The sequence below is a fragment of the Bubalus kerabau genome, chromosome 13 (genome assembly GCF_029407905.1).
Source record: "Bubalus kerabau isolate K-KA32 ecotype Philippines breed swamp buffalo chromosome 13, PCC_UOA_SB_1v2, whole genome shotgun sequence".
In the NCBI taxonomy this organism is placed as follows: domain Eukaryota; kingdom Metazoa; phylum Chordata; class Mammalia; order Artiodactyla; family Bovidae; genus Bubalus; species Bubalus kerabau.
In genome coordinates this window covers 44500116-44521546 of record NC_073636.1, presented here as the reverse complement: position 1 = coordinate 44521546, position 21431 = coordinate 44500116, and positions in this window count along the sequence as shown.

Sequence of the window (21431 nt, the reverse complement as noted above, 5' to 3'; positions counted from 1 at the left end):
TTAAGACAAAGGTGGAGGAGAGTTCTGTGGAGATGAACAGGTCCTGAAAAGCACAGGACTGAACCCAAGGATTTTAATCCAGGTCGCTCTCTCCTTTTATGAGAACAATGCTATCTTTATTCACTATTTCATTGCACACATTAATGTATCTTATCTGGAAAAGCTTGAAGGTTCATTTTGATGAAAGGAAATAATAGGAAGCACTAATCCATACCACAAAAGACAGGCTACTTTGAATGGGAAGCTCAGGAAAAGAGAGAAGACGAAAATAAGTAGAGGAGAGAAGACAGCGTACAGATATCCGCAACAGAATAACTCCATTCAAAACAACAAAAGTGCTCGAAGTTGAGCAGTCTAAGTCTCCAATTTTGTTCTCCTTTGGTATTGTGTTGCTCATTCTGGGTTCTTTTCCTTTCCATATGAAACTTAGAATCACTGTGTTGATATCTACAAAATGACATGCTGGGAAATCGTCCCAATAGCACTGAATCTATAAATCAAGTGGGAAATAGCTGATGTCTTGAAAACGTTGAGTCTTTTGACCAATGAACATAGAATGTCTCTCCATTTATCTAGTTGTTTAACTTTTTTGTTTCATCTATTGTCCTTATATAGATCTTGTGCATATTTTGTTAGATTTATTTCTAACCACATGCTTCTTTTGGTGCTAACATAAAGAGTAGTATTACATTTTTAAGTTCCAACTGTTTGTTGCTGTTTATTTAGGGAAGCAATTGCCTTTGGATATTAACCTTATATCCTGAAACTTTCCAGATTTACTTATTATTTCCATGAGTTTTTTTTTTTTTTTAATTTTCAACATAGACAATCATGTCATGTGTGAACAGTTTTAGTTTTTCAATCAAATCAGTATACCTTTATTTCCTTTTCTCATTTTATTGCATTAGCTAAGACTTCCAATTTGATGCTGAATGGGAGTTTGAGCAAACTCCAGGAGACAGTGAAGGACAGGGAAGCCTGGCGAGCTGTAGTCCACCAGGTCATAAAGAGTCAGACACGACTTAGCGATTGAACAACAACGGGAATGATAAAAGGGCACATCTTGGCTTTGTCCTTCATCTTAGGCAAAAAGCCTCTAGTTCCCCACAGTTATGCATAATGTTAGCTATAGACTTTTAATAGATATTCTTTATCAAGAAGAGAAAGTTCACTTTTATTCCTAGTTTTCAAAGAGTTTTTATGATGAATTAACTGTTGGATTTTATCAAATGCTTTTTCTGCATCAATTGTAATGATCATACAATTTTTATTCTTCAGCCTGTTGATACGATGAATTAACATTAATTGATTTTCAAATCTTGAGCCATCTTTGTATACCTGAGATAAATCCCACTTTGTTGTGGACTGTAATTCTGACAGGGTTGAATTCATATAGTTAATATTATGTTCAGACTGTTGCTTCCATATTTATAAGAGATATTGTAGTTTTCCTTTCCTGCAACATCTCTGTCTGCTTTGGTGTTAGGGATAATACATGCCTCATAGAATGATAGAAATTATTACATCTGCTTCTATTTTCTGAAATAAATTGTTGAGAAATGTTTTTGTTTTTTTTTTTAATGTTTGGTGGAAGTCACCAGTGAAACCATCTAGATCTGATACTTTCATTTTGGAAAGTTATTATTAATTCAGTTTCTTTAATCCATATGGCCCTATTCCGATTATCTACATCTCTTTATGGGAAATTTATTACATTGTGTCTTTCAAGGAATTAATACATTTGACTTAAGTTATCTAAATTTAGGTCATAGAATTGTTCATACTATTCTTTTATTTTCCTTTTAATGCCTGTAGGATCATTAGTGATGGCCCTAATTTCATCTCTGATATTAGTAACTTTATCTTCTCTCATTTTCTTCTTGTTTAGCCTGGCTAGTAGATTATCATTTCTATTATCTTTTCAAATAATCAGGTTTTGATGTCATTGACTTTCTATAATGTTTTCCTGTTTTCAATTTCATTCCTTTATGCTCTAAAACTTCACTTCCGTACTCCTTAAATTTGTATTCCTCTCCTTTCTCTCGTTTCATAAAGGGGAAGAGAACGTTATGAATTTAAGCTCTACCTTCATTCTGATATATGAATTCAATGCTTTGAGTTTTCTTTTAAGTATTCCTTTGCTGCATTTCACAAATTTTGATGTTTTACTTTTAAATTGATTTTTATTTTGAAAAGTATATTTTTTATTTATTTGGTTTAAAATACTTTTATTATAACTTCTCGAGTTTCTTCTTTGACCCATGTGTCATTAATATTTAGAAGTGTGTTGTCTGATATCCTAGGTTTTCCAGCCATCTGTCTGATATTAATTTCTAGTTCAATCTAATTATAAGAGCCTACATTGTATGATTTCTATACTTTTATATTTGTTAAGGTATGTTTTATGCATAGAATATGGTCTATCTTTGTAACTGTTCCATGTAAACTTCAAAAAAAATGGGTAATCTGATGTTTTTGAAATCCAGTTGATTGATGGTGCTGTTGAACTATATCCTACTGATTTTGTGCCTGCTTTATCTGTCAATTACTGACAGAGTTGTCTTGAAATCCTCTACTGAAATAGTAAATTTATCTATTTCTGTTTTTAGTTCTATCATTTCTATCATTTGTTTTTCATTCATTTTGATGTTCTATTGGTAAATGCATATGCATATGGATTGTTATGTCTTCTTGAAGAATTGATCCCTTTCTTATTATATAATGTCCCTCTTTTTTGACATCCAAATGGTTTATATGCATGATATAAAAAGCATATCTCCAACAGTTCATCAAGCATCTGAGAATAATATTATTTATTATTTTTAATAAAAACAAAATCTTCTGAAGAGACCCTCTCTCTTCCAGGTCAGGCAGCTCAAATGTCCATTATGTCTAGCAGTGGAGAGATGGAGCTCAGGGGCAATGTCTGCTTCCCTTGAACTTGGGATCTGCCTTTCCAAATGCTCAGTACATCCGTTGGAGATGTGCCTGCTGCCTTTGACAACTGCAGCGGCTCCCGCCCTTTCATCCTGAGGGCCAGTAGTTGCAAATGTTTCATCCCGGCTCTGACAGTCTAAGGCAGAGACACCAGAATATGAGGAGAGTCAGGCAAGGGAAGCTAAATCTATAAATGCTCCTGAGTCTCAGTCAACCACTGCTCATCTTCAAGCCTCTTTCTCCAGCAGCAGATTCTGGATGGGAGCTCCTGGGCAGAGGCTCCACACATCAGACTCTCAGTGCTGACCTCCCCTCTTGGCTGCCTCCACACTCCTCTTCCTGAAAACTGCTTGCAGAAGGATGAGAAGATTTTATTCCCAAACTTCTGACTAGTTGATCCTCCTCCTGCATCTGCATTTTCTGGCTGGTATGATAAAGGAACATCACAGTTTTTCAAGTGGTTTTTTAACAGAATATACACATATCTGAGTGTCACCCAAATGCAAGTCCATGTGCCAGACCCACAGCGAGGCCAAACAACACTAAAATGTTGGTGTTTGGAGCAGAAAAAGGTTTACTGCAGGGCCCCCACAAAGAGATGGAGGTTCATGCCTTAAACACCCCAAGCTCCCCAAGAGCTCTCAGCAAAGCCCTTTCTTAGGGAAAGAGAGGGAGAGGTGGGTGAGTTGTTACAAACATCTTAGTGTCAGAGTCTTTGTTCCTGAGCTCAGGTCATGGTCAGATAACAACAATTCCTGTATATCTCTATCAAGCAAATGTTATTCTGCATTCTGACAAGAAAGGGCATAGTCCCTAGGCACGACTGTTACTCTCTGAGGTCCAAACCCTGGGTGAAGAGCAGATCTCAGCTGATGGCTCCCTCAGGACCAGGTCCCAGACCCTGCCCAGCTGTCATCTCTGAGGGAGCTGGGCACCCAGGACCCAAGTGGCCCTCGGGCTCCTCAGGCTGCACACATGGCAGGGACAGGTCAAGCAAACTGCATCCTATGCAGATGGCTGCTGCCGTGAGGTCGCAGAGACAGGGAAGGGGGCAAGGTTCACTGATGCCTCAAGGGCTGGACCCAGCAAGTGTACAGACTTGGCAAGGGCTCTGGAGCCAAGAATACAGCCCCAGCCTGTTCTCTGGGACCCCAGCTCAACTGCTGGCCAGGACCAGGTGAGCTGGAGGGTCCTGGGAGAAGGTGGGGATGGGCCTCTTACCTCACTCTGCCTGATGACCACCACTCTGCTCACCACTGGCTGAATGGCCCAATAATGGCGGCTCATTGACAGTCGCTCACTTGAGGGAGGGGCCCATTGCAATGCTGACCAGTGGCTGAGGGCCTATTAGCAGTCTCTGGTAACCAGTTGCCTGTACCTACCCGCTGGGACACAAGACCGGTAGGGTGTAGCAACTGCCACATGCTAAGGGCTCTATTACACGACCATCTTCACTTAGTGCCTCTGACATGACAAGAAACCAGGGGACCCCAGCCTGCTGTTAACCCACAAGGGAACGAATTTTCCGGGGGGGGGGGGAGAGGGGATCTGGCAACCAAAGGCCCTCCCCTGGTCCCAACTAGGAGGGAAGCCCAAGGAAGCTTTTGCTCTTTCTGGGGAGTTATACTCTGTGGAGCGGGTTGTGACCTGGGCTGGAGGAGGGGCTGCCTCTGGCGAGAGCTGAGAACTGAGAGGCACAATGGACTGGATGACCATGGAGCATAGGAGGGGCCAGGGCGCCACAGGGCGGCAGATCCATCTGTGGAAACTGAGGACAGCCCACCCTTCCAGGCCAGGTGCTCTTCGGAGTCCTGATAAAGATGAGGAAGCAGCCAGCCCCCATCCCCAACCCCCGCCACCGCCCCACTACCCACCCCCATTCCCCCAACCTCCGCCTCAGCAAACACTCGGGAATGAGCAAGGAGAAGTCCCAGCTGCTCTGTTCGCTGCTGCTCAACAGCTCAATGAAGGCACCAAGTTACTGAGAGGCCCAGCTGCCCGCAGCCTCACTTCCCTCACGGAAAAACAGGCCGCTAAACTCCCTGCCAAGCCCATTTTCTCCGTACAAAGGTCTGACGACAAAAGGGCCCCGCGGCAACTGGAGACTGGGTGCTGCGCCTCTAAAACCTCTGTTGGGCCTTCGAAACCTACCAGGGATCTCAAAACTGGCACACTCCGAAAGCAGCTTACCTGAAACCGACTGCTACAGCGTCAGAGCATCTTTCCTCCTCTGCATCCTGACCCGGGCTGAGCGCGAAGCTGTTTTTGCACTATGAAGAGCGATGTCCCGTGGTAGACGCTGGCGCGCTGGACACCGCGGAAACCACACAACGCAGCTTCGTCCCCAAGAGAAACCTGACCACGTCAAAGCAATCACGTAGCCTGCACTGTCCTAAGGGATGGCAGGAAGACGTTGGGAAATGCCAGGCAGTGGGCTCTGAGAGGATTAGTGGGGTTTGGCTTCTGACCCTATGGTTGGGGTCATAAATACGGGGAGTGCAAATCCGTCCTCTTCCCGAAACAGTCTACTGAACCTGGGCACTCCCTTCACCTTCGCGCCCTGCCTGCCACCCTCTGTCCCCTGTCCCGGGGTCCCAGCCCAGCTAGGGCCCCTGCAGCACCCATTGCCTGCACTTCCCAGAATTCCAGGCAGAAAAGGTGGGAGGGCTGACTTCCGGTTCCTGAAGTCTGCCCTGCCTGCCAGAGCCTGGCGATCAGGTTCTGCTCCCTCACGAGGTGAGCTTAACCTGCCGTGTGTCTCATTGTCACTGATAATATGGATGAGGTTTATTGTACAAAATTGACTCATGTGATCATGGAGGCTGACAAGCACCAGGATCTGCAAGATGATCAATGCTGGAGACCCAGGAAAGGAGACAGCCTGGCTGCAGGAGGAAGGCCCTCAGGTTCCTGACCCAAGAAAAGGCCTGTTTCACTTGGAGTCTCTCAAAAGGACCAACGTCAGTGTCCCAGTTTGAAGACTGCCCATAGGATTCTCTCTTCATGTGGAAGGGTCAGTCTTTTTGCTCTAGTCAGACTTGCCACTGACTGGAGGAGGCCCACTCACATTGGGGGGAACCCTGTGCTTTGCTCAGTCTGCTGATTCAAATGTTCATCTCATCCACAGTCACCTTCAGGGACAAACCCGGAATCATATTTGACCAAGTGTCTGGATGCCTCATAACCTAGTCAAACTGACATCAAAACTTAACCATTACATCATCTTTTTTCCCGATTAAATGGGGAAAAAAAGAGATACAAATGAGGGAGAAGAGAGGGGAAATCTGTATGAAGTCCAGTATAACATAGGTTTCTTTTCAATGGCCTCATTCATTTATGGCTTATTCAACTATACTTACCCACATTTTATTCAGTGTATATTTTTAACCCCACATGTCAGGCTATTCAGTGAGCAATAACAATATGGAGGTATTGACAACTGTAGAAGTTGTGGTTTCAGTATTGAAACATACTCTGATTTGAAATTTTTTCTCAATCAAAATTAATTAAGATGAAGTTCAATAGATAAAATGGACATATGTATACAACCAGGTTTATATTATCAAAGTATTGTATATGTCTCAGTGTGTTTATATAATGTTTCTAATCTTTACAATCTTTGAGGCTCTTATTAATGATACAATTAACATCATTCATCATATTTTGAAAAATATTAGTCGGGACGAGAGGGATGAGTAAGACAGGAAACCTGCTTTTCGGTTCAGTTCAGTCACTGAGTTGTATCCGACTTTTTGCAACCCCGTGAACCGCAGCACGCCAGGCCTCCCTGTCTTTAACCAACTCCCGGAGTCCACCCAAACCCATCTCCATTGAGTCGGTGATGCCATCCAACATCTCATCCTCTGTCGTCCCCTTCTCCTCCTGCCCTCAATCTTTCCCAGCGTCTTTTCCAATGAGTCGGCTCCTCACATCAGGTGGCCAAAGTATTGGAGTTTCAGTTTCAGCATCAGTCCTTCCAATGAGCACCCAGGACTGATCTCCTTTAGGATGGACTGGTTGGATCTCCTTGCAGTCCAAGGGACTCTCAAGAGTCTTCTCCAACACCACAGTTCAAAAGCATCAATTCTTTGGCACTCAGCTTTCTTTATAGACCAATTCTCACATCCGTACATGACTACTGGAAAAACCATAGCCTTGACTAGATGGACCTTTGTTGACCAAGTAATGTCTCTGCTTTTTAATATGCTCTCTAGGTTGATCATAACTTTCCTTCCAAGGAGTAAGCATCTTTTAATTTCATGGCTGCAATCACCATCTGCAGTGATTTTGGAGTCCCCCCCAAAAAAGTCAGCCACTGTTTCCCCATCTATTTGCCATGCAGTGATGGGACCGGATGCCATGATCTTAGTTTTCTGAATGTTGAGCTTTAAGCCAACTTTTTCACTCTCCTCTTTCACTTTCATCAAGAGGCTCTTTAGTTCTTATTCACTTTCTGCCATAAGGGTGGTGTCACCTGCATATCTGAGGTTATTGATATTTCTCCCGGCAATCTTGATTCCAGCTTGTGCTTCTTCCAGCCCAGTGTTTCTCATGATGTACTCTGCATTTAAGTTAAATAAGCAGGGGGCAATATACGGCCCTGATGTACTCCTTTTCCTACTTGGAACCAGTCTGTTGCTCCATGTCCAGTTCTAACTGGACATGTTCTAACAGCCCTCCATACAGATTTCTCAAGAGGCAGGTCAGGTGGTCTGGTATTCCCATCTCTTGAAGAATTTTCCACAGTTTATTGTGATCCATACAGTCAAAGGATTTGGCATAGTCAATAAAGCAGAAATAGATATTTTTCTGGAACTCTCTTGCTTTTTTGATGATCCAGCAGATGTTGGCAATTTGATCTCTGGTTCCTCTGCCTTTTCTAAAACCAGCTTGAACATCTGGAAGTTCACAGTTCATATATTGCTGAAGCCTGGCTTGGAGAATTTTGAGTATTACTTTACTAGCATATGAGATGAGTGCAATTATGCAGGAGTTTGAGCATTCTTTGTGCCTTTCTTAGGGATTGGAATGAAAACCGACCTTTTCCAGTCCTGTGGCCACTGCTGAGTTTGCTGGCATATTGAGTGCACTTTCACAGCATCATCTTTTAGGATTTGAAACAGCTCAACTGGAATTCCACCACCTCCACTAGCTTTGTTGGTGGTGATGCTTCTTAAGGACCACTTGACTTCGCATTCTAGGATGTCTGGCTCTAGGTGAGTGATCACACCATCATGATCACACCTTCATCTGGGTCATGAAGATCATTTTTGTACAGTTCTTCTGTGTATTATTGCCACCTCTTCTTAATATCTTCTGATTCTTTTAGGTCCATACCATTTCTGTCCTTTATTGAGCCCATCTTTGCATGAAATGTTCCCTTGGTATCTCTAATTTTCTTGAAGAGATCTCTAGTCTTTCCCATTCTATTGTTTTCCTCTATTTCTTTGCATTGATCTCTGGGGAAGCTTTCTTATCTCCCCTTACTATTCTTTGGAACTCTGCATTCAAATGGGTATATCTTTCCTTTTCTCCTTTGCTTTTCACTTCTCTTCTTTTCACAGCTATTTGTAAGGCCTCCTAAGACAACCATTTTGCTTTTTTGCATTTCTTTTTCTTGGGGATGGTCTTGATCCCTGTCTCCTGTACAATGTCATGAATCTCTGTCCATAGTTCATCAGGCATTCTGTCTATCAGATCTAATCCCTTAAATCTATTTCTCACATCCACTGTATAATCATAAGGGATTTGATTTAGGTCATACCTGAATGGTCTAGTGGTTTTCCCCACTTTCTTCAATTTAAGTCTGAATTTGGCAATAAAGATATCATGATCTGAGCCACAGTCAACTCCCAGTATTGTTTTTGCTGACTGTATAGAGCTTCTCCATCTTTGGCTGCAAAGAATATAATCAACTTGATTTTGGTGTTGGCCATCTGGTGAGGTCCGTGTGTAGTCTTCTCTTGTGTTATTGGAAGAGAGTGTTTGCTATAACCAGTGCATTCTCTCGGCAAAACTTTATTAGCCTTTGCCCTGCTTCATTCTGTACTCCAAGGCCAAATTTGCCTGTTACTCCAGGTGTTTCTTGACATCCTACTTTTGCATTCCAGTCCCTTATAATGAAAAGGACATCTTTTTTGTGTGTTAGTTCTAAAATGTCGGTAGGTGCCCAATATGCTACTGAAAATCAGTGGAGAAATAACTCCAGAAAGAAGGAAGGGATGGAGCCAAAGCAAAAACAACACCTGATTGTGGATGTGACTGGTGATAGAAGCAGGGTCCAATGCTGTAAAAAGCAATATTGCATAGGAACCTGGAATGTTAGGTCCATGAATCAAGGCAAATTGGAAGTGGTCAAACAGGAGATGGCAAGAGTGAACATTGACATTCTAGGAATCAGTGAACTAAAGTGGACTAGAGTGGGTGAATTTAACTCAGATAACCATTATATTTACTACTGTGTGCAGGAATCCCTTAGAAAAAATGGAGTAGCCATCATGGTCAACAAAAGAGTCCGAAATGCAGCACTTGGATACAATCTCAAAAACGACAGAATGGGCTCTGTTTGTTTCCAAGGCAAACCATTCAATATCACAGTAATCCAAGTCTATGCCCTGACCGATAACACTGAAGTTGAACAGTTCTGTGAAGACCTACAAGACCTTTTAGAACTAACACCCAATACCAAACATACCACTATGCATATCATGCACTTGTTAAATACTATGGAAAATAGTATTTTACAGAACTAAGGTATTTACAGAAATATTAATAAATATGAAATTTAAATTTTATTTTGGAAATCATGTTTTTATTTATTCTTTGTAACATCTATTATTCCTTTCTATAATTTTTTAATTAGTCTATTTCTCGGCTGTTTATTTTCAGCTTTTTATTTTCACTCTTCTCTTTACATCTTTTTATGTTTGAAAGTGAAAAATGTTAGTCATTCAGTCCTGTCCAACTCTTTGTGATTCCATGGACTGTAGCCCACCAGGCTCTGCTGTCCATGAGATTTTCCAGGCAAGAATACTTGAGTGGGTAGCCATTCCCTTTCTCAGGGCATCTTCCCAACCAATGCTATAATTCAAGAGCCAATGCAGACTTCAGAGTATTGCAAAAAATATACCTTGGGATTGTAGACTTAATATTTTTTAAAGATATAGTCAATGAAAGATTATAGCTTTGTTGCTAAATTTTCTGTACTTAGAAGTTCATTCATAAAGTGAAAGGACTAAAGATTACTCTTTCATTTTAATTCATAAAATAGAAACTATTTCAAGCATACTTAATGTGTAAAATGTATGTACCAGAGAGGAAAGAATTCTAATTACATGCTTGAGTTGAGGAACTTAATTTAGTTGCCTGAGAAAAGTTAATTTGATCAAATATTTTTGTTGATGTCTTTTTTCACAGACCAAAATGGTTGGTACTTTCACTTATAGACTGATTAATTGATGACAACTGAGTTTTCACCTTTGTTTCTAAAGTGAAGATATTTGAGTTAGCTCTAATAAATGAAAATTTAGAATTATGGATTTGTATCTGGACATGGAAAAACAGACTGATTCCAAATAGGAAAAGGAGTACGTCAAGGCTGTATATTGTCACCCTGTTTATTTAACTTATATGCAGAGTACATCATGAGAAACACTGGACTGGAAGAAACACAAGCTGGAATCAAGATTGCTGGGAGAAATATCAATAGCCTCAGATATCGGAGAAGGCATTGGCACCCCACTCCAGTACTTTTGCCTAGAAAATCCCATGGACGGAGGAGCCTGGTAGGCTGCAGTCCATGGGGTCCCTAGTGTCGGACACAACTGAGTGACTTCACTTTCAATTTTCACTTTCCTGCATTGGAGAAGGAAATGGCAACCCACTCCAGTGTTCTTGCCTGGAGAATCCCAGGGACGGGGCAGCCTGGTGGGCTGCTGTCTATGGGATCGCACAGAGTCGGACACGACTGAAGTGACTTAGCAGCAGCAGCAGCATGCAGATGACACCACACTTATGGCAGAAAGTGAAGAGGAACTAAAAAGCCTCTTGATAAAGGTGAAAGTGGAGAGTGAAAAAGTTGGCTTAAAGCTCAACATTCAGAAAATGAAGATCATGGTATCCGGTCCCATCACTTCATGGGAAATAGATGGGGAAACAGGGGAAACAGTGTCAGACTTTATTTTTCTGGGCTCCAAAATCACTGCAGATGGTGACTGCAGCCATGAAATTAAAAGACACTTACTCCTTGGAAGGAAAGTTATGACCAACCTAGATAGCATGTTCAAAAGCAGAGACATTACTTTGCCAACAGAGGTTCATCTAGTCAAGGCTATGGTTTTTCCTGTGGTCATGTATGGATGAGAGAGTTAGACTGTGAAGAAAGCTGAGTGCTGAAGAATTGATGCTTTTGAACTGTGGTGTTGGAGAAGACTCTTGAGAGTCCCTTGGACTGCAAGGAGATCCAACCAGTCCATTCTGAAGGAGATCAGCCCTGGGATTTCTTTGGAAGGAATGATGCTAAAGCGGAAACTCCAGTACTTTGGTCACCTCATGTGAAGAGTTGACTCATTGGAAAAGACTGTGATGCTGGGAGGGATTGGGGGCAGGAGGAGAAGGGGACAACAGAGGATAAGATGGCTGGATGACATCACTGACTCGATGGACGTGAGTCTGAGTGAACTCCGGGAGTTGGTGATGGACAGGGAGGCCTGGCGTGCTGTGATTCAGGGGGTCACAAAGAGTTGGACACGACTGAGAGACTGATCTGATCTGATCTAGCATTTATTTGGAAGTTTTTATTCCATGTAGCTACATTGTACTGTCAGTCAGTTCAGTCAGTTCAGTCGCTCAGTCGTGTCCGACTCTTTGTGACCCCCTGAATCGCAGCAGGCCAGGCCTCCCTGTCCATCACCAACTCCCGGAGTTCACTCAGATTCACGTCCATCGAGTCAGTGATGTCATCCAGCCATCTCATCCTCTGTTTTCCCCTTCTCCTCCTGCCCCCAATCCCTCCCAGCATCACAGTCTTTTCCAATGAGTTAACTCTTCACATGAGGTGACCAAAGTACTGGAGTTTCCGCTTTAGCATCATTCCCTCCAAAGAAATCCCAGGGCTGATCTCCTTCAGAATGGACTGGTTGGATCTCCTTGCAGTCCAAGGGACTCTCAAGAGTCTTCTCCAACACCACAGTTCAAAAGCATCAATTCTTCAGCACTCAGCTTTCTTCATAGTCCAACTCTCACATCCATACATGACCACAGGAAAAACCATAGCCTTGACTAGATGAACCTTTGTTGGCAAAGTAATGTCTCTGCTTTTCAATATGCTATCTAGGTTGGTCATAACTTTTCTTCCAAGGAGTAAGCGTCTTTTAATTTCATGGCTGCAGTCACCATCTGCAGTGATTTTGGACCCCAAAAAAATAAAGTCAGCCACTGTTTCCACTGTTTCCATGAAGTGATGGGACCAGATGCCATGATCTTCATTTTCTGAATGTTGAGTTTTAAGACAACTTTTTCACTCTCCTCTTTCACTTTCATCAAGAGGCTTTTTAGTTCCTCTTCAAATAACTACTTTATATTAGAAGTAAAAATGAATGTCAAAGAGTTTTCACTGGTAAAAATCTCTGATTAGCAGCTGTATGGTGACCAAAACTAAATTTTTGGTGGTGAGCATGCTGTGTTGTAAGCAGAAGTAGAAATATTATACTGCACAATGAAACTTATAATGTTATAAGGCAATAATGCCTCAATAAAAATTCTGATTACTTACTCATACTACATATAAAGGTCAATTTTGGCTAAGTGTAGTTCTAAATGAGAAAGTTAAAATACTGAATTTTCCTGGGAAAATATAGGAAATAGAGAAATCTCCATTGCTTGGATTAGGTAAATATAGCACAGTAAATAACTATAAAGTTTAAAAAAAGAATGCATTGGTCTCCATTCAATCTAAGAGGTTCTATTTATTAAATCATGCCAGGAGTGTGAAAATATGTTACAACATGAAAATATAAGTGTGAAAGTATCAGTTCTTAAATCTAACCCTAATCCTAACCCTAGCCCTAGACCTTAATTGATGAGACTCTTTTGTTAGTGATAGTCGCTTAGTCATGTGTGACTCTTTGTGACCCCATGGGCTGTCGCCCACCAGGCTCCTCTGTCCTTGGAATTCCCCAGGCAAGAACACTGGAGGGTGTTGCCATTTCTTTTCTCCAGAGGATTTTCCCAACCCAGGGATCAAACCTGGGTCTCCCACACTGTGGGCAGATTCTTTACTGTTTGAGTCTATTCTTAAAACTTGTTAGTATCAAGGAACATACTTTGTGAAGTGTCACCATAGGGAGAAAAAAAATAACAAAACAGGGAAGCTAAGCATAAGCCCCTTACTCCCTTGTAGAGATAGCACAGGAATGCAAATGTCTCTATCACAAAACATTTAGTGCTAAGTGTTATAAAAAATTTTTGTAATGTGCTAGAAATTTTAATAGTGTATCTTCCATGTCAATTCTTAAATACAGTTTAAAGTCATAAAAATGAGACCTTTTGAGCTAAAATTTCACCTGAAAGTCTGTGAAATATAATATATTTATATATTAGGTTATTCAATATAACCTACAGGTGTTAGAAATACTAACATTTTTCTAAAAATTTAGTTATGAGGTGAATTTCCTTAAGAAACAAGGAGCATTGTTTTGATGTATTATTATATAGTTGTAGGAATTTCAGAAGAACATAAAAATATTACTGAGTAGGCACAAAATTCTGTGGGTATTTAGAGATAATAACATGTACCCAATTTATATAGTTCTGCATAACATATATGTTATGCAGGAAACGCTTAAGTTCTATTTCACTAATAAAATAGAAGATAAAAGATGAAACACATACTTTCATGTCCAGCCATCTAAATAAAACCTAAAGGAAAGATTGATCTGTGCTTTAGGTTTTTTCCCTGCCTTTCTCAATGTCCCTAACAGAATTGATTCATTTGAGCATGTCATCTTTAAATGAACAGTTTCTAGCAAAGCTGATGCCTGCAGTAACCTTTGGCAACTTGTCATTTAAGAGGCATGGTAACCCTTGACCAACAGACTTTACAACTGTTTATCTTTCTTTGAGCCTTACACACACTGAGCCCAATTTGCTGAGTAGGTGTGTTTCTCCCCTGTTCTTTTTTTTTTTTTAAATACATTTTAAAAGCTGCTTTACTGCTTATGGTTTGTTAAGTGCTACCTTGGTGGTGTTAAAATGATAGAGTTTCCCCAAATGACTATATTATTAATATTTTCACCACATAGTTTATATAGCAATATTTTAAGTCCTTTTTCCCATCCTAGTTTACTGTCCTGAGGGACCTGTGGGTCCTGATTTTGAGCCAGCCTTAGTCAGGTTGCATACTGCACACCCAAGCACTTGGGCCCAAGGTCATGGTTGGGTGAGGGACCTCTAAATCATTCCCCACTTCAACTGCAGGGCCTGGGAGCTCCTTCGTCCATCCTAGGTCTTGACAGAGACTAAAGTAAGGCATTCTTTTCAAACAGGCCATGATGTCCAAAAACTTCTGTGCACTCCTAAAATGTTGAATTCTTTGAAAAAGCTCAGAAAAGAATGAAAAATCAACATGCACAAAGCCTAGCATTTGTTTAGAAAGACTAAACATTCCAGGGCTGTCCCGTCTCTAACCCCTGGAGTTGGGAAGGCTGTGCCTTGCTGTGGGAGTCATCCTTCTTTGCCTCATTCCCATCCTCTCCAGCTCCTAGACTTGATTATATATGGCTTTGGTCATGGTTTCAGGGAGGCTCCATTACTGCAGACCCACACAGGCCTCTGAGGTGGAATGCACCACTCATTGGGTCTTCCCTCTCTCATAATATTTAGTTTTCCTGATCTTCTGGAATATACATGGAAGAAAGTTGGAAGAGTGTATCTGTTTTCACATTTTATGTGTAGCAAAGAGTGATGAATGGCTGAATTCATCATACTAAATTCACATAATAGTTATCAGTCATTCAAGCCACATAGCATCTTAACTTTCTATGTAATTCCTCACTAGATAATATTGTTTAAAAAAGACTCTATCATATGGCTTTCAAATCAGTAAACTCAGAAAAAGCTTAAAATATCCGAAAAAGATATTTGTAATGATACACAGGAGACTTTGTTAGCTAGCAGAGTTTTAAAATGTTTACTTGGATATTTTTGGCCACATGTGAATATAAAGTACATGCAAACATAGTCTTCATCATCAGAATGAAATACCTTATTATAACTAGGAATACTGAACTAATTTGTTGCATTTATTTTATTTTGTGTTTTGAAATTGATGTTAATATGAGTGTTGGACTACAAGAGTCCTTGTAATTGGATTACCAGACTGTCTGGGTATTAAAAAAGATGTGAAAAAATTACTTCCAGTTCTATTAGGTTCAAAAAGATTTATTGAGATCTTGGAATATCAGACTTGCCAAAGGGGAGAACCATCTTCCAAACTCATCTTTCTTTTCTAAATTTGGTTGTCCAAAACCACTGCATTTACTGCAATTAATAAAAATCCTCTGGCAAGACGTAAGAGTGTTCCTGATGAAAGCTGCTAGCACTCTCCCCAAAAGACTTGGAACGACACTAAATTAATGAGGGAGGGAAGGAAGAATTAATTAGTATTTGATAGTAGAGCATTAGATGTTGATTTATTAGTCAGGACCAGCTTTAGCAAAGTTGATAAACCTCAAACCATATCCTTCCCAGGTACATCCTCATCACCATCATAAACAGTCTATACATTAACTGATAGTAACTCATCACAAACAAATATAAGGGACTCTTCATCAGACGGGGCCACAAGTGTAGAGGTGTAAATTTTCTCTTATTGAAATGATCAGAGGAATATAACAGCAATGGGGGAAATTACCTCAGTATAGAAAAACGAAAAAGTTCACTAATACAAGCAAATGAAGATAAAACAAAACAGGGTCATAGTAGATGACCAGACATAGTAGCATTTGAGGCAGTAAACTTAAAGGAATAGGGAGGACGGTCTTCTCTTGATAAATGTTACAATGCACATGATAGTTTTTGGTATAACTCAGTTCAGTTCAGTTCAATTGCTTGACCGTGTCCAACTCTTTGCGACCCCATAGACTGCAGCACACCAGGCTTCCCTGTCCATCACCAACTCCCAGAGTTTACTCAGACTCATGTCCATTGAGTCAGTGATGCCATCCAACCATCTCATCCTCTGTCATCCCCTTCTCCTCCCGCCTTCAATCTTTCCCAACATCAGGGTCTTTTCCAGTGAGTCAGTTCTTTGCTTCAGGTGGCCAAAGTATTGGAGTTTCAGCTTCAACATCAGTCCTTCCAATGAACACCCAAGACTGATCTCCTTTAGGATGGACTGGTTGGATCTCCTTGCAGTCCAAGGGACTCTCAAGAGTCTTCTCCAACACCACAGTTCAAGAGCATCAAATCTATGGCGCTCAGCTTTCTTTATAGTCCAACTCTGACATCCATACATGATGACTGGAAAAACCGTAGCTTTGACTAGACAGACCTTTGTTGGAAAAGCAATGTCTCTGCTTTTTAATATGCTGTCTATGTTGGTCATAGCTTTTCTTCTTTTAATTTCATGGCTGCAGTCACCATCTGCAGTGATTTTGGAGCCCAAGAAAATAAAGTCTCTCACTGTTTCCATTGTTTCTTCATCTATTTGCCATGAAGTGATGGGACTGGATGCCATGATCTTAGCTTTTTGAATGGTATAATTTGGTATAACTAGATTTTATTTTTTCCTATCTTGTCAATATTACTATTTTGATTACTTACAATTAATGCTGGCCTGATAGGTTTTGTGTGTAATATTAAGCTGAAATATGCTTTATGTGGAGTATTCTGGTGCTTTACTGCACTCTTTTTTTGAGGAATGGGTAATATTATTTTTTACAGATGCAGAAGAAAGTGATAGTGAGTAAGGCCGATGAACTAAAAGAAGTATGGGCATGTTAGTCATTCAATACACTTTTCATAATGTTTTGAAAACCCCTTTACAGGTACATGACTATGGGTTTTGTTCAGATCAGATCAGTCGCTCAGTCGTGTCCGACTCTTCGTGACCCCATGAATTGCAGCACGCCAGGCCTCCCTGTCCATCACCAACTCCCGGAGTTCACTCAGACTCACGTCCATCGAGTCAGTGATGCCATCCAGCCATCTCATCCTCTGTCGTCCCCTTCTCCTCCTGCCCCCAATCCCTCCCAGCATCACAGTCTTTTCCAATGAGTCAACTCTTCCCATGAGGTGGCCAAAGTACTGGAGTTTCAGCTTTAGCATCATTCCTTCCAAAGAAATCCCAGGGCTGATCTCCTTCAGAATGGACTGGTTGGATCTCCTTGCAGTCCAAGGGACTCTCAAGAGTCTTCTCCAACACCACAGTTCAAAAGCATCAATTCTTCGGCCCTCAGCCTTCTTCACAGTCCAACTCTCACATCCATACATGACCACAGGAAAAACCATAGCCTTGACTAGATGAACCTTTGTTGGCAAAGTAGTGTCTCTGCTTTTGAATATGCTATCTAGGTTGGTCATAACTTTCCTTCCAAGGAGTAAGCGTCTTTTAATTTCATGGCTGCGGTCACCATCTGTAGTAATTTTGGAGCCCCAAAAAATAAAGTCTGACACTGTTTCCACTGTTTCCCCATCTATTTCCCATGAAGTGGTGGGAAACTGTATCATATTAAAAAGCAGAGACATTACTTTGCCAACAAAGTCTAGTCAAGGCTACGGTTTTTCCAGTCGTCATGTGTGATGTGAGAATTGGACTATAAAGAAAGCTGAGCACCGAAGAATTGATGCTTTTGAACTGTGGTGTTGGAGAAGACTCTTGAGAGTCCCTTGGGCAGCAAGGAGATTCAATCGGTCCATCCCAAAGGAGATCAGTCCTGAGTGTTCATTGGAGGGACTGATGTTAAAGCTGAAACTCCAATACTTTGGCCACCTGATGTGGAGAGCTGACTCATTGGAAAAGACCCTGATGCTGGGAAAGATTGAGGGCAGGAGGAGAAGGGGACGACAGAGGATGAGATGGTTGGATGGCATCACTGACTTGATGGACATGGGTTTGGGTGGACTCTGGGAGTTGGTGATGGACAGGGAGGCCTGGCGTGCTGTGGTTCATGGGGCGCGAAGAGTCAGACACAACTGAGCGACTGAACTGAACTGAAACTGTATCATGTAAATGTATACAGAAATCTTTTAAATTATTATTAGCAGACTTTATTGTGTCAATAAAATTGGGGAAATTTGAGAAAAGCATATATAATGCAAAAGAGCTTGCAATAAAAAATATGGAGCAAAATGTTTTTAAATGCAAGGAGAATGTGGGACAATTTAAGCTACAAAATAATTAATGACTATTATGAATTATAGCTCATAAAATAAAGCACCTATTCACAAGTCTCTCCTGATATAAATAATCAAATAAATAAATGGGAGCAAAGGAGAAAGTTTCTCTTACAGTGTAATTGCAGCATATAGAGAGAGAAGGAATGGTGAAAATAGAAAATCACCATTTACAAGCCCCACAATCAAGTGTGATTCAGGCAAGAATGATAATAGACCCTAAAATTAGTGGATAAAAGTCTGAAGAGACATAGAGTATTTCTATGCTCTAAAAACATCACCATACATGATACTCTTTAATGACAAGGGGAGAAGTTAAAGTTATGCTTTATCCAAGTGAACATCATCAGAAATGAGTGTGATCAACCCCAGGCATCTGGCATCATCTGGAGCAGCAGTAGAAAAGAGCAACAGTTGGGTAATTGACAGAATACAAATAAGGTTTGTAGATCAGTGGATAGCGTCTTATTGATGTGTCACTCATAAGTAAAGCAACTTCATACCTTCATGCAGATATTCTCATAATATAATTGTACTACACACAGATGTAGCATTAGAAGCCCTCTTCCACCAAATTAAACCCACACATTGGGAAACCTTACTCCCTATTCTTGGACAAGTTCAAATTTTGTGGGTCCATTTCTCTATTGCAGTACGGGATCAATAACATAGATTTCTTGTTTTCAGTTTCAAATGTATAAAAATAAGTGCCATAAGAAGTTGTGGTAACATAAGTAAGTAAGTCACTTCAGTCGTGTTCGACTCTGTGCGACCGCATAGACGGCAGCCCACCAGGCTCCCCTGTCCCTGGGATTCTCCAGGCAAGAACACTGGAGTGGGTTGCCATTTCCTTCTCCAATGCATGAAAGTGAAAAGTGAAAGTGAAGTTGCTCAGTTGTGTCCAACTCTTCGCGACCCCATGGACTGCAGCCTACCAGGCTCCTCCGTCCATGGGATTTTCCAGGCAAGAGTACTGGAGTGGGGTGCCATTGCCTTCTCCATGTGGTAACATAGAAGTACTCAAAAATGATGATACCAGGCTCTTCATTTTTTTTCTCCTATTGTATTATAAATCCTAAACTTTAACTCCAAGCACTTAGGAAATCTTCTTGAGAGTCAAGTACTACTGAGAGACTAAATATGCAAATGAACAATGGCCCCGACCACACACGATGCTAGAAGTCTGACCCGCAGCCTCTGCAGACATCATTCTAGGGCTGCCAGGGCAGGGACAACAGCTGCCATCAATCCTATTTTCACTCCCAACTCAGGACCAGACAGAGAAAGCCAATATGCTCAGTCAACAGTCACATTTCCCTTTCCTTCCTTTATTTTTATCTTTGACTATTTTCAACAATTAAACCTACCAACAATCGTATGTAGAACATCAAATAACACACATGGTTTTTCACTTTTCTCACATTAAAAATATTTAATCTTTCATTTCCCCATGGTTGTCCCCTTCCCTGCAGTTTCTAACATCATTTTTTTTTTTTTTTCATAAAACTGTACCTCTGAGAAATGTGATGATGCTGGCATAGTGTTCTGGACTCTTGCTGTGGTACCACTGCCAGCAGGATGTTCCTTTATTAAAAAATGTAGAGCTTGCTTGGAGCCAATCTGATAGCCAGATGATCAAATGCAAGATATTTTTAAACGCAATTTTTATGAGACCTGTATTTTATGTAGTTAAATTAAGACCAAATAATGAGAAAGTCATGATGATGCTCTGAGCAGGGTGCAGATCATCCTGGCCCTGGTTGCAGCCCTCCGTGGGCTCAACAGTACCACCCTGTACATGTGAATAGATGCAGGCATCTGTGGAGGAACCACGTGGCTTTGCTTAGCAGTTATCATGCCTCCCCCCATGTGATGTCTTATCTGGAAAGGTCTGCACAGCAGTGGATGGGCAATAGGTTGAAATGCATGGTAGAAAAAGACTTCCCCAGAACTATATCCTCCTGCTCAACAGACACCATCCCCTCCAGACACAGGACAAACAGCCACGGCTGAACAGGACACATCGGAAAAGCTGTGTTCTTAATTTGCTGTTTGGTAGGGTTAACCTAGGTGTAACCCTATGGTTCTTTTCCTCATTTGGGATTTTGTGTTTAAACTTGGAGACAACTTCAATAAGGTTCACGTATGTGGAGGTCAGATATGTTGGAGTTTTCAACCAGTTCTAGATTGCAGTAACAGTTCCCCTCAACTTGTATTTTTACTCTCCTTTCTGCCTTTCTGAACTGTCTTCCAGTTCACATAGAATCCCATCTTTGGATTTGTTTTTTCTCTTTGTAACTGTCTAAAGGGCCTGTATACATTTTTCTCTACTCTTGCTCCCCACCACATTACTTACATTCACTGAGGACTGAACTTTACCAAGCATGGTCAAAGTGCTGGAGATACAAAGACACACTGTTCTGCTGTTAATGGTATCACAGCGCAGTCAGGAAAGTAGGCCCGGAAACCAGCATGGGGTCAAGGGTTGCACAGGAGTGGAATGTTTACCGAGATGGTGGGGACACCTGGTCAGACAGGAGGAGAGGAAGCCTGAGATGAGTGTCGGAGGATCAGTAGACAATGAAACAGAGATGGCTGCAGGGAGAGTGACCTGTGTAGAGACACATGGCCCATGGGACCACTGCTTGGCTTAAAGCTCTGATGTCATCATCTTGAAATTCTTAGTAATTTTGGGGGTTAAGGGGCTTTTCCTTTTGCTTTGGTCTCTGCAGATGATGTGGCTGGTTCAGGAGGAAGGAAATACATGTGGAAAGGCACAGAAGCCTCAAGGAGCATGTGAGCTGAGGCGGGGGTTCAGGGTGACTGCAGGGAGTTGTGGGGGGAACCTGCCTGGCCAGAGGGCTGAGAAGTTAGAGGAGAACCCGGGGTGAGAGCGGGCCACAGGTACAGAGTGAGAGGAGTGCTGCACTGAGCTCTCAAGAGAATTTCTGTGTGGAGAGATGACAGAGGTAAATATTTCCATCTACAGAGGAGAGGAGGGAAGTATGTCCAGAAAGAAGGGAAGAAACAGGAGGTGGAGTGAAGCAGAAAGAAGAAATGCTGAGGGGAGAAAGGGTTTTGAGAATTTGGTAAAGAGATGA